The sequence below is a fragment of the Psammomys obesus genome, unplaced genomic scaffold (assembly GCF_907164565.1).
Source record: "Psammomys obesus unplaced genomic scaffold, mPsaObe1.curated_primary_1811, whole genome shotgun sequence".
Classification (NCBI taxonomy): Eukaryota; Metazoa; Chordata; class Mammalia; order Rodentia; family Muridae; genus Psammomys; species Psammomys obesus.
The window spans coordinates 924,310-937,507 of NW_026590486.1; the positions used below are offsets into that span (position 1 = coordinate 924,310).

At 43.4% G+C, this 13,198-nt stretch overlaps 1 protein-coding gene across 2 annotated transcripts in view; it reads left to right on the forward strand.

Moving 5' to 3' along the window:
- Cyfip1 (cytoplasmic FMR1 interacting protein 1) overlaps positions 1-13,198 on the forward strand; it is a 78,589-nt gene that overhangs the window by 1,706 nt on the left and 63,685 nt on the right. The window lies entirely within an intron of this gene.

Genomic DNA, 13,198 nt, shown 5'->3' on the forward strand with positions numbered 1-13,198 from the left:
TGTCCCTTGTAGTTAGACTTTTCCTGCTATCAACTCTTGTCAACCACTGATCTTTTCATTATACTATTTTGCTTTCTCCAGAAAGACCTATGGTAATCTTTGAATCTGCATTTGAGATGGTACTATGCTGTCAGCAAAAAGTATGGGGGCGTTGGGGAGGGGGGTGCTACATTGAAGGCCCTCCAAGGTCTTTTACCAGCCAAACACCATTAAGTTAAAACGTATGATAACATACGTAGTATTTGTGTTACAAAAACCCTACTCAAATATGTCTGTGAGCAGTAAAGTCAATGCTTTGAAAAGCAGAGCCTTGGGAAGGTGAGACAGGAGTTAATAGGCTACTAATGTGTGAGCTGGGAATTGACTTCTGAAAGTCTCTAAACTGGGGCACCATCTCTAAACATACTCCACCCACCCATCCCCTTTAAGATAGGTTGTTTTTTTTTAAGATTTATTTATTATTTATACAACATTCTGCCTGCACACCAGATCTTACTATAGATGGTTATGAGCCACCATGTGGTTGCTGAGACCTTTGGAAGAACAGCGAGTGTTCTCAACCTCTGAGCCCTCTTCTGGCCTCAACCCAAGACAGGATTTTATTATGTATTCAGACGAACTTGAACTCATGGCTCTTCTACAGTAGCTTTTTGTGTGTAGGGAGGAGAAGGGGGTTGAGATTTCCTCTCATGAAGCCTTGAACATCATCCTTTTTCTTTATCTCAGCCTCTTGAGTGCTGAGATTTACAGAAATAAGTTACAACGTTACAATTGTATTTTGGAAGGTGAAAATTTACAAGACTCTACCTCAATAATTTTTAAATAGCTTAGAACTATATACAACTATATTTGTACTGAAAGTGGCATTCTGCTCAAGGGGGTTTCTATAACACATGTTTTCACTCAATGATGCTCAGCTGGTTAACCATCTTGGCAATCCTGAAATGCTGCTATATATGAAGAGACCAGTCATTCTTTTAACCGGGTGTATCATACAGTGATGTGTAGCAGAACTATAGGGATATGTTCTAATGTGTATCTACACAATTCCATCACTGCATCAGAGTGTAAGTAGATGAGTGAAAATAGTCATGGATATGAATTACGTGATACAGTGCTAGGAGTGCCATGGTCACTGACGGAACATTGGCAGGCAATGTACAGCGTGTGTATGTATTATAATGTATTTGATCAGTCTTCTGGGTGTTTTGCTGACATTAGTGTCTGGGTACCACGCATGTACCCAGTGCTAGAAGATTCCAGAAGAGGATATTGGATCCCTCCAAACAGAAGTTACAGATGGTTATGAGCTGCCATGTGGGTGCTTGAAATTGAACCTGGGTCCTCTGGAGCCAGTGCTCTTAATCACTGAGCCATCTCTTCGGCCCCTGACACTGTTTTTAACATTTATCTCCATTACAGTTGATACATGTGTCTATATCCTTTGTGCATGCTCAAATTCATCATTCTGAAGGTATCTCACTGTTGTATTGATGTGAAGAGACACCTCGACAAAGGCAATTCTTCTAAGAGAAACCTTTAAATTGGGGGCTTATGTTCATTTTCCGAGGTTTATCCCACTGTCATGGCAGGAACATTGTGGCAGGCATGGCACTGGAGCAGTAGCCGAGAGCTACATCCTCATCCACAGGCGGAGACACAGACTGAGTCTGGCGTGGGCTTTTGAAACCTCAGAGGCCAGCCTCAGTGACACATTTCCTCCATCTGGGCTACGCCTGGGAATTCTTCTAATTCAGCAGTTCTTAGCCTGTGGATTGTGATCCCTTTGGGGGTCAAGTGACCCTTTCACAGGGTTTGCCTAAGACCGTCAGAAATATTTACACTATGATTCTTAACAGTAGAAAAATTACAGTTTATAAAGTTGTAATGAAAATAATTTTGTGGTTAGGGTCACAACATGAGGAACTTTATTAAAGGGTCATAGCATTAGTTAAGTTGAGAACCACTGTTCTAATCCTTCTCAAATACTGCCACTCCCAGATGGCTGAGCATTCAAATCGAGGGGCCTGTGGGGACCATTCTTATTCAAGCCAGCACAGAAAGAAAATTGTGCTCACTTTCTTACTACTTCCTATGTTTGGGCATCCTTTAGCTTAGTGTTTCTTTTTCTGTAAAGGTGAAGATTATCAATAACTGTGGATTTGTGGGCTTTCTTGTTTATGTGCTATATAGCATTGGAGCAGCATTAGAGTGGATGTGGCTGGTTGACTGGAAAATTACTTACATAAAAAGACAAGCTTGCAGGCCGAGCTGGGGCATGCCTTTAATCCCAGCCCTCAGGGAGGCAGAGGCAGGCAGAGGCAGGCAGATCTCTTGTGAGTTTGAGGCCAACTTGGTCTATGAAGGGAGTCCAGGACAGCCAAGACTACACAGAGGAACCCTTCTACAAACAAACAAACAAACAAACAAACAAACAAACAAACCAACGGTCCTGTAGTTTGCAGACCTCTCAGATCATATATTAACTATTCTCACAGTTCCTCAAGAACTGGATGAAGAGTCAGCAGATGAAGTAGGAGTCCAAGATCATGTGGAAAGCCAGGTGTTGAATTCACCCATTAGATCCTTAAGCCTGAGAGTTTAAAAATTAGAAAGAAGGTGCAAAATACTGTCCTCCAAATGTTAGACCCTCAGGCCTCTGTGGAATTAGCATAACAGCAGGGTACCTTCTTCACTCTAGCTATCCTCCAAGTCCCTCTCATTGGCATCTGTGAAATCACTGTTTTTGATTTGCCTCACTTAGCAGCAACTGCAGAGAAATGAATTAGGGTTGTATTCTTCTAGAGTATATATATGTTATGAAAGGGGATTTATTAAACTGGCATGCAGTAGTAACTGCATGCTATTTTTTTTTTTAAATCATGTTTTACATCCTGCAACTTTGTGAAAATAAGGAACAAGACAGGAGCCTACCACAGAAGGCCTCTGAAAGACTTTATCCAGCAGGGTATTAAAGCAGATGCTGAGACTCATAGCCAAACTTTGGGTAGAATACAGGGAATCTTATGAAAGAAGGGGGAGACAGAAAGATCTGAAAGTGTCTGGAGCTCCACAAGGAGAGCAACAGAACCAAACAATCTGGGCCAGGGGTCTTTTCTGAACTGAGACTCCAACCAAGGACCATTCATGGAGATAACCTAGACCCCCTGCACAGAGGTAGCCCAGGGCAGCTCAGTCTCCAAGTGGGTTTCCTAGTAATGGGAACAGGGACTGTCTCTGACATGAACTCAGTAGCTGGCTCTTTGATCACCTCCCCCTAATGGGGGAGCAGCCTCACCAGGCTACAGAGGAAGACTATGAAAGACAGTCCTGATGAGATCTGATAGGCTAGGGTCAGATGGTAAGGGAGGAGGAGGTCCTCCACTATCAGTGGACTAGGGGAGAGGCATGGGAAGAGATAAGGAAGGGAGGATGGGATTGGGAGGGAAAGAGGAAGGGGACTACAGCTGGGATACAAAGTAAATAAATTGTAATTAATATAAAAAATTAAAAAAAAAACTCTTTTAATAGCTTTTATGCAACCAAGGATTTTTTCCTTGTCATTTGTAGCTACATGTGTTGACTGGTTGTGAGGTACTTGTATGTTTCTAATTGTTATATCACAATGCTGGGTGGACTCCTCATAATGCCTCTTCCTCCCCACCCTGCTGAGGCCCTGGCTAGTCTTGTATCACTGTGTAGTCCAGGATGGCCTCAGACTGCAAGCATCCTTTTGCTTAAGCCTTAGCCAGCAAGTACCACTATGTGTGGCTATGTTTCTTTCAGTAATAATTTTTTGTTTTTCCATCCCTGTTCTTGTATATCAGGATAGTTACTTCCATTCTTCTTTGACTTTGCTTTTCATGTGTCTTTGCTATTTTGTGATGGAGTCTAACTATGTATCCTTGTCTGGCCTGGCACTTGTTATGTAGACCATGGCTTTGAACTCACAGAGATCGACTTGCATCTGCCTCCTAAGTTCTAGTGTTAAAACCTAATGCCACCATGCTTGTTTGGTGTATCCTTTTTCATTCTTTTGTTTCACCTCCTTTGGGTCTTTAAAATGTGTTTCTCATGGACAATATATAGTTTCCTCCTTTGGATTTTGTTTTGTTTTTTAACCATTCTGCACATCTCTGCCTTTCAGTTTGAGAATCTTATCTGTTTACATTGAATGCAACTTAGGTACATACTATGATTTATTTCAGCTATTTTACTGTTTGTTTTTTTTATCTGGAGAACTGATGGGTACAAGTAGCCTTGTAACACAAAGCTTGTGTTGGCCTGGTTGCAAATTATCTAATATAAGGCTTCCAGAATATTTCAAACAGAACATTTGTATTCGTAAGGTTTTTAAATTTTTTCATTAATGGGTTCTCAGCAGGTGGTCCCAGAGAAACTGAGATGTGCTTCTGTTTTTGGGCAGGTGGCAGAGGTCAGGGACAAGGGGTGGGTTAGTCTAGCAGAAACTCATTGTTCATCTTCCTCTTTGCACCCCCCACACCCCCAGCCGAGAAATGGCGGATGCTGAACTTCAGCTTCCAGGATTGTTAGGTGTGAATAGAGCAGGTGTGCAGTGATAACTACAATGACTTTGAATCCAGAACGCCTGTGATTTGTATTGATGTCACAGATGTTCTCCTGGGCAGACTTGTCAGTGGGAACACAGGTCAGGCACAACTCCACACTGAATTCCCTTAATATTTTGGGGACCTTGATGCGGGTAAAACCACATCCTTGCCAAAATATCAAGACCAGCAAGTGTGAAGCAAAGATTGTAAGTTAGTAAAAGAAAAATTGAGCTTGCATATTCAGTACACAAGTTAAGAGACAGAGGCATCCTTAGTTGCCCTTATGATAGCTTTGTACAGGATTTTGGCGATACAAGTTATTATCTTCAGAAGCATACTAAGGGATGTAAATGACATCACAGTTGATTCCTGAGGTGCACCTGACATGATTGTACTTGATAAGTAAAAGCCTAGATCACACATACAGGGAGTTAAGATATCTGTACAGTGAACAAAGTTAATAGTGTTTGTTTGGTGATAGCTCTAGATGATATCCAGGACCAGAGTGAGGCCCTACCATGCAGGTTAATTTTTCAACTTGACAAACCTGGAGTCACCTGAGAAGGGAGTCTCAGTGAGTGACTGTCTAGATCAAGTTATGGGCACATCTGTGGAGTACTGTTTTGATTGTTAATTGATGTGGGAAGACATAGCCTAATTGGGGGTGGCACCATTCCTTACTCAGGGGATCCTGAGCTGTATAAAGACAGGCGAAAGATAGCTAAGAGGAAGTAGGCAAGGGTACATGCATCTATCTGTTCTGTCTCTGTTCTTGACAGCGTGTATGATGCTTTCTTCACCTAATTACCCTGAGACAATAGACGGTAAGCTGGACTTGTAAGACAAATAAAAGCTTTCTTCCCCAAGTTGCTTTTTGTCTGGTGTGTTTGTCGTAGCAACAGAAATGAATCTGCCCAAGGTCATATACATTCAGGTCTTAAGCCTGGTTCATTGCTACTTTAACATTCTCTATATAAAGGAAGCATTGTCTCTATTTCTGTAACCCTCACAGCAAATGTTCATTGTACTGGGATTATTGAATTTCAGCTGGTGGCTCTGCAATGAGGGTCTCCCTTCCTATGTGCCCATAATTTAACCCGCCTCTCTGCCCTGCCTCGGAATCACAAGCGCAGGCCCTTACTTGATGCTGCTGCGGCACTAAAGAACACCCCAGCTGAGAACTCTAATATTTTAAAGCACTTTCTTTTGTTTACCACCCACAAACCATGCTGCAGTCTCTACAGAAGCAGGGAGCTGGGACGCCACTTCTCCACTTGGCTCCCTGGGCTCAGCTACCTTCAGAGATCTGCTGACTGTGAGCACACTTGTACACAAGACTCAGAGCTGTTGAAATTCAGCTTTGTTTCTGTCCCACGAAGCACAGTCAGAGGATTTTGTACAGACAGGTTTGTGTTTTCTTGTTTGCAGGAGTGGGGGGTGGCATTAAGCGTTTTAGCCAGGGTTCTTCAGAAAAAAACAGAACAAATAGCATGTATGTGTGAGTGTATACATGTATGTGTGCGTGAGTGCGTGTGTGCATGTGTGGTGGCAGACAGAAAAACTGAGATCCATTTTAATGTCCACACAGCTGTGGACACTGCCAAGGCCATATCCTGCAGAGCAGACCAACCTCAGAGAAGACTTAATGCTGCAGTCTGAGACCAAGACCATGTGGGAGCAAAATTCTCTCTCTTGGGGGCTATCAGTGTTTGTTTGTTTTTTTTTTTTTTTCCCTCCTAAGACCTCTTACTCATTGGATGAGACCTATCTAAATTAGGGTAGCTTGCCTTGCTTAAAGTTTACTGACTTTAATATTTATCTCATTTAAAAACTATGTCTAGACTAGAATTTGACTTTGACTGTGAACTTTCTAGATAGTTGTCACAGGGGTAATTATTGGTATTATAATAACTTGTGTTTTAGAGAACTGCCACCTCCTACAGATACCGGGTTCCTTTTGTGGGGTACACTGGGTTGCTGGTCTTCTGGAGTCTAGCTGAGAAGAAACTGCATGACTAACTTCCCTTCCCCAGAAAGAAGATCCGTGTACACAAGCTCTGAGAGGCTGTGAACCCCCACTTCCCTGTCCCACTTTTCTTGCTGTATCCTTCCTCCCAGTCTTCCCCTCTTCCCCTTTCTTATCTCATGTGTTCTGTTGCTCTCTTGGCATCCCCTTCACTTCCTTTGTCCTGTCTCACAGGCTCCTTTTTAGTTCTCTGGGTTCTCCCTACACTTACTCTCATTTAAACACACATAGGTGTTTTAACACATGTGTGTTTAAACACACATAAACCTCCCAACAAGGTTTCTTTGTGTAGCCCTGGCTGTAGGCCAGGCTGGCCCTGAACTCAAAGATCCACCTGTCTCTGCCCCCCAAGTGCTGGCACTAAAGGTGTGCGCTCCCACCCTCCCCTGTCGCCTGGCCACACATAGAACCTTCAGAAGTTAGGATGTCCGAATGGGAGCGATCAGGTGGTATTTGTGTTTCTGAGCCTGGGTTACTTAACTTACTATATGGCTTTGCAGTTGCTCACTGCAGCTGTAGTTGCCTGGAGAAGATCAAGCCAGTCACCATTCTAACAGAGAGTGAGCAGGACTCAAAAGTGTCTATTCCTAACTGAGGAATTGTAGTGGCTTCTGGGGGAAAGTCGGTTTGCTTTAAGGCTGTGGCTCCTGGTAGGTTGACTGGGTTCCAGTGGATGGCTCCACACCCAGGAGGATGTGAGCAGCTCAGGTTGGAGTCTGTGGATTATTTAGAAAAACAGAAAACAAAACAAAACAGAAAACAAAGTTAGGGGTGGGCCGAGGAGGTGAAGGTGGAACTTAAGGAGAGGGTTGGAGGTGAACGTAATAAAAACACATTGTATGAAATTCTCAAAGAACAAGAAAGGAATTTGCTGCTCTGTTTTCCTGCAAATTTTACACTTTTTTAAATGGCTGAATAAAATTCCATTGTTTATATATGCCATGTTTTTATTATCTTTTACTCTGTAAATGGATGACATCAGGGCCAATTCCATTTCGTGGTTTTTGTGAAAAGAGTTGCAGTAAGAATGGATGAGCAGGTATCTCTCATAGGGTATAGAATAGGGTAGTGGCTATAACAGTTATATTCCTACTGGCTTTAAATAAGGGTTCTTTCCATACATCCTCAATAGCATTTGTTGTCATTTCTTTAGAGTTTATTTTTAATTATAGTATGTACACTTGACTGTAAGTGCCTGCAGAGGCTAGAAGAAGGTATCAGAACTCCTTGGAGCTAGAGTTGTAGGTGGTTATCAGTTGCTTGACGTAGTGTTGAAAACTGAACTTCGGTCTTTTGCAGGAGTGGGAACTTGGGTCTTTTGCAGGCGCTTATCCACTGAGCCATTTCTGGACCCCCCCCCCCTTTTTTTTTTACCATGCCATGCTGACTGGGGTGAGATGGAATATCAGAGTAGCTTTACTTTGCATTTTTCTGATGGTTAAGGATATTAAATACTTTTACAAGTATTTATTGACAATTTGTACTTCTTTTGAGAACCATCTTCATTTTACTTGTTCATTTATTAACAGGCAGGACTTTTGTGTGTGTTTACATGTCTACAGTTTTGCCAGTTAATTTTTCTTAGCTTGACCATATCTGGAGAGAGGGAATCTTGGTTGAGTAATTGCCTCCATCGTATTGGCCTCTGGGCATGTCTGTGGGACAGTGTCTTGATTGTTGACTAATGAGGAAGGTCCAGTCCACTGAGGGTCCTCCTTGGGCATTCAGGGTTACATAAGAAAATAGGCCAAGTTAGCTACAAGGGGCAAACCAATAAGTGTAATTCTCCCATGGACTCTGCTTCAGTTCTGTCTCCAGATTCCTGCCCTAATTATGTCCTGCCTTGACCTCTACCAGTGATATTTCTCTGATTTCTGTAGTTCTTTGTTTCTCGTCATCCCCACAGCTCCCTCCATTGCCCAAAGTCAGGGTTTCTATGTCTGTTTGCCCTGGCTGTCCTGGAATTCAATTTGTAGACCAGGCTGGCCTCGAATTCACAGACGTCAGCCTGCCTCTGCCTCCCAAATGCTGGGATTCAAGGCCTCTGCTACCACATCTGACTCATAGTTCTGGTTTTAAATTAAGATCTTTGATCCAGTTTGAACTGCTTTTGGTACAAAGTGACAGTATGGCTTTAATTTCATTCTAATGCAGGTGGCTATCCATTTTTGCTGGTATCATTTATTGAAAAGCTGCCTTAAGAATATCTCATTATCAATTTACTGAACTTTATATAGATCTAAATGTTACTTTTAAATGAATTCTATGTGATTATTCATTGCCTTACACTGTTTCACATGAGATACTTTTTTTATTTGGCTTCTGGGAGTGACATCAGTTTGCTGAGCCCTGGACTAATAGAAACCACTTCCTTCCTAGGCCTCGGGCTGGCACTACTTGGTAAATTTAGAAATGAAAGAGGAAATTCCAGAATGAAAGGCTGAAATGTTTGATATGGTAAAAACATTAGACCTTACAGTATCTCCTCAGTTCATTGTTTGGCCACTCTGCACTCTACAAGAAGACCAAAGTTAGGTTTCCAAAAAAGTAAGTAAAATGGAAACGCAAATAGCTTGACCTGCAAAAACGTTTGCTGCAATTGTGTTAAAGTTTTAATGTCATTGGTATAGTGAATAACTTCATGAATTGGTGGAGAAGAGGATTCAAAGCAAGGAAGCAAGCAGCTCACAGCAGCAAGTCATTAGAAAGGAGTGGGGCGGTAAAGCAAAGGCTGGTTACCGTATAGAAATGTTCTCAGTCATAGTGGCAGTAAGAAAAATGCAAATTAAAGAGGTTATAAGCAGTGATAAAAAAAAAAAATAAAGAGGATTCTAGTTGCTTTTTTGACAGTTTTTTTTTTGCCCATTTATTTGTTTATTTAATCACTTTACAGTCTGATCCCAGGCCCCTCTCTCCTTTCCTCCCAATCCCACCCTCATGCCCCTTTCTATTTGCCTTTCTTCTTCTAGACAAAGTGGTTTTAATTCCTTGAGTAAATACTCAGTAGTGGAGTAGTTGGATCTTATGGTAGACCTATTTTGAATTTTTTGAGGAACCTTATACTTTTCTGTAAGTGACTGTACCAGCTCCCCACCGTCTAATGATTCTCATATCTCTATATCCTCACAGCATTTTTCATTTTAATAATGGTCATTTTCATTGGGAAGGGGGATCCCTCAGTGTGGTTTTGATTTGTGTTTCCTTGGTGACTAGTGATGTTATTAGCATAACTTCTTTTGAGAAATTCCCGTTTGTCCTTTTGTCTAAATGTCCTTTGTCCATTTCAAAATGAGATTATTTTCTTTTCTGTTAAATTGCTTGAGTCCCTTATAGTCTGTATTGTTGGAGGGAGGTGCACTATGGCACTTGTAGTGTTGGCATCTCCGCGACAGCCTCTTGTGAACACCCATTGACAACTGAGGAAACAAGACTCTGTGCCCTGTGAGGTCTGTGGAGTCTCTTGGTGCCTGTAAAAAGGAGGCATTGATGCTGATGGACATTTTCAACCCAAATAGCTTGAGGGCAGGAAACTTGGTAGGTATTTGGGAAACGGTGTGGAATGGGTAGGGGTGCCAGGGCCTTTTTTGGGATTACGGATGGGTTATTGGTGCTCTCAGGGGATGGAAGCTGGTCTAGGACCATGGAGGGCTGAAGGTCCTGTGGCTGTGGTCCTAGAGAGAAGAGGCTGGCTGAGGCTGGTGGAGGTTGGACTGTCCAATAAAACTGCCTTTTATGGTAAGAGGAAGGACAAGACAAAAAGAAGTGGCATGTACCAGCAGTGTGATTGCCTGGGGAAGACCACTGTTTTAGTTTCCTTTTTGGTCCTGTGATAAAGCACCATAACTAAAAGCAATCTGGGGAGGAAAGGGTTTGTTTGGTTTTCATATTCTGTCACAGCCTGTCATTGGGAGCAGTTAGGGCAGGAACTCAAGGCAGGAATATGGACCCAGGACTCCTATGGCTTGCTCAGCCTCCTTGCTTTAAGAGATAGTACTGGTTGTCCTGGAACTCACTAAGTAAACTGGGCTGGCCTTGAATTCACAGAGATCCGCCTGCTTTCTTATGCTATTCAGGACCACCTGCCCAGGAGTGATACCACAGCCAATGGGATGGACCCTCCTACATCAATCATTACTCAATAAAGTGTCCCCACAGGCTTGCCTACCGCAGTCTGATAGAGGCATCTTCTCAGTTGAGGTTCCCTCTTCCCAGATGACCCTAGTGTATGTCAAGATGACAAGAAGTTCACCAGAGCATGAATCAAATGGTTGCTGTGTAGCAAAGCCTGTAGTTTGATGCTCTGGGGGAGGTGTGAGGACAGCAAGGGAGAAGTGGGGATTTGGGCGTTTTGATCATGTGTAGGACGAAGCTCTTAGCTGTGTGCTTGCTAAGCATAGGAGCTTGCAGGCAGATACACAAGCATGTTAGCACGGGCAACAGGCAGTTCCTTTTCCTTTTGGGTAGCAGGAGCTGGGAGAAGACTTAACTTGGAACTGCAGCGATGGGCATGGGGGGTACCTGGTTACACCGTCGAGGTGGTGCCTGGTGCATGAGTGTATACCTGCTTTTCTGGGGGGAGCAGCTGTAGTTCTGTCTGAGCATGAGTGGTCAGGCTGGTCCCCTGGTCAGGGTTATGGAGAAGGTCCATGGTGAAAGGGAGCCCTGGGAACCTGTGCTGGCCCTGGAGCTGCTCACTGGGTAACTGGAGCAGTCTACTAAATGCCTCAAGGTCCAGCTTCCCCTTTTTGTAAATGAGGACTACCCAGAAGTCTCTTCTGGACACTGAGCACAAGAGACCACCAGGGGAGGAACGATTCTAATGTTAGAATTAAATGAACTGGATGTGTTTTCCTCTTTCGTCTTTTCAGTGTGCTGTGTGACAGATGAAGGAATGCCACAGTCAAAAGGAAACATTCTGTAGTTAGTAATTCACGCTGTCTCTCTGGATCCCACACTGCAGGAAGTGCCCCACACCACCCGCCAGGGAGACCCTTGCCAAGCTTCTGTCAAATTGGTCAGCCTCTAGAATTTTTCTAGTGTTTTCTTTCTGAGAGTAATGGGAACTGCAGAAGCCTAGCTTAGAAACCCCACTGTGGCTGTGTCTGGCATGGCAAACAAAAGGATGACCAAGGAGGCAGCAGGAGAAGACTCCGGACTGATTGTTACACGAGTGATTAACTCGATCCTGTGGAATACTGTGGCCCTTCTTTATGTTTCCCCCACTTCAACTTGCTCTGTAGCAAGGCCTTGACTCACAGAGATCCACCTGTTTCTGCTCTCTAAGCACTGGGATTAAAGGTGTGTCCCACCACTGCTCAGCCTTTTCTCTTTTTTAAAACAACGTTTTCATGTAAATCCTTGGCATCAGTCTCAGTATATGAAATAATAGACAAAGGCAGGGGCTCGCGAGATGGCTCAGTGGGTAAAAGTGCTTGCTGTGAGAGCCCGATGAGATCTCTGGATGTCCAAAGCCAGGTGTGGGCTAGAGTGGGAGTGGGGATGGGGCTGGTGTCTGTAATCCTATCATTCCTACTTGAACATGGGAGGCAAGGAGGTGGAGACAAGAGAATTAGCTGGAAATTTGTGAGCCAGCCAGTGTCGTGTTAGCATGTTAGCAGTGCGGAGACAGAAACACGAGAGACAGCTTCAACAAAGTGGAAAGGTGAGAACTGACTCTGCAGAGTTGTTTTCTGACTTCCATATTTGTGCCACACTCAAACACCACACACACACACACACACACACAGTTCTGCACACACTGAATGAATGAGTGACTGAATGAATGAATGAGTTAGACGAAGGGAGATTTGTACTTGTTGCCATGGTGTTACCAGAATTCCATGGAACATGAATTGTACACCACAGCTGTAGGCAGAGAAAGCTGTTGAAGCTGCAGGCTGGGAGAGTGGCATGACCAAGGTTATGCATTACACCCCTAAATTAAAAGGAAGAATGGCAGTTTGGAGTGACCCAGACTGCTTAGTGACCTGGCTGCTTGTGGCAGTGTCAAGAAGCCTAGCGGGAGGCAGAGAGACTGCTGTGGCATGGGAGTGGCTGTTGTAGCTGTTGACTGAGAATGAGGGCCAGTTTTGTGTGGGAGGTGGATATATGCTCTGGAAGACTGGAAATTGTTGTTTGCCTTCTGTTTCAAATTTCATTGCCTCAGTCTTGTAATATTTCAAGCCAAATTGATTTTGTTGTTGTTGTTGTTGTTGTGTTTAACCTTTGAGTTGCTGCTTTTGAAATTTGACACGTTTGTCTACTGAAAGTGAATTTCTTCTTCAGTAGAACTAGTCGAGGGTTTGTTTTGGTTATTAAAGATTTGGTTTTTTTTTAATTTAATGTATATTAGCGTTGTCTGCATGTATATGTGAAGCCAGAGGAGGGTATCAGATCCCCTGGGGCTGAAGTTAATAGTCATATGAGTTCTCCTGTGCATGCTGGAAACTGAACCTGGGTCCTCTGCAAGGGCAGCAAGTGCTGTTAGCTACAGAGCCATTTCTCCTGTTCCTTGGTTTATTAATTTGTTGTTTGAGGTAGGGTCTACATCCTGTAGCCCTGGCCTAGACCTTGAACTCAGAGAGATCTGCCTGCCTCCGCC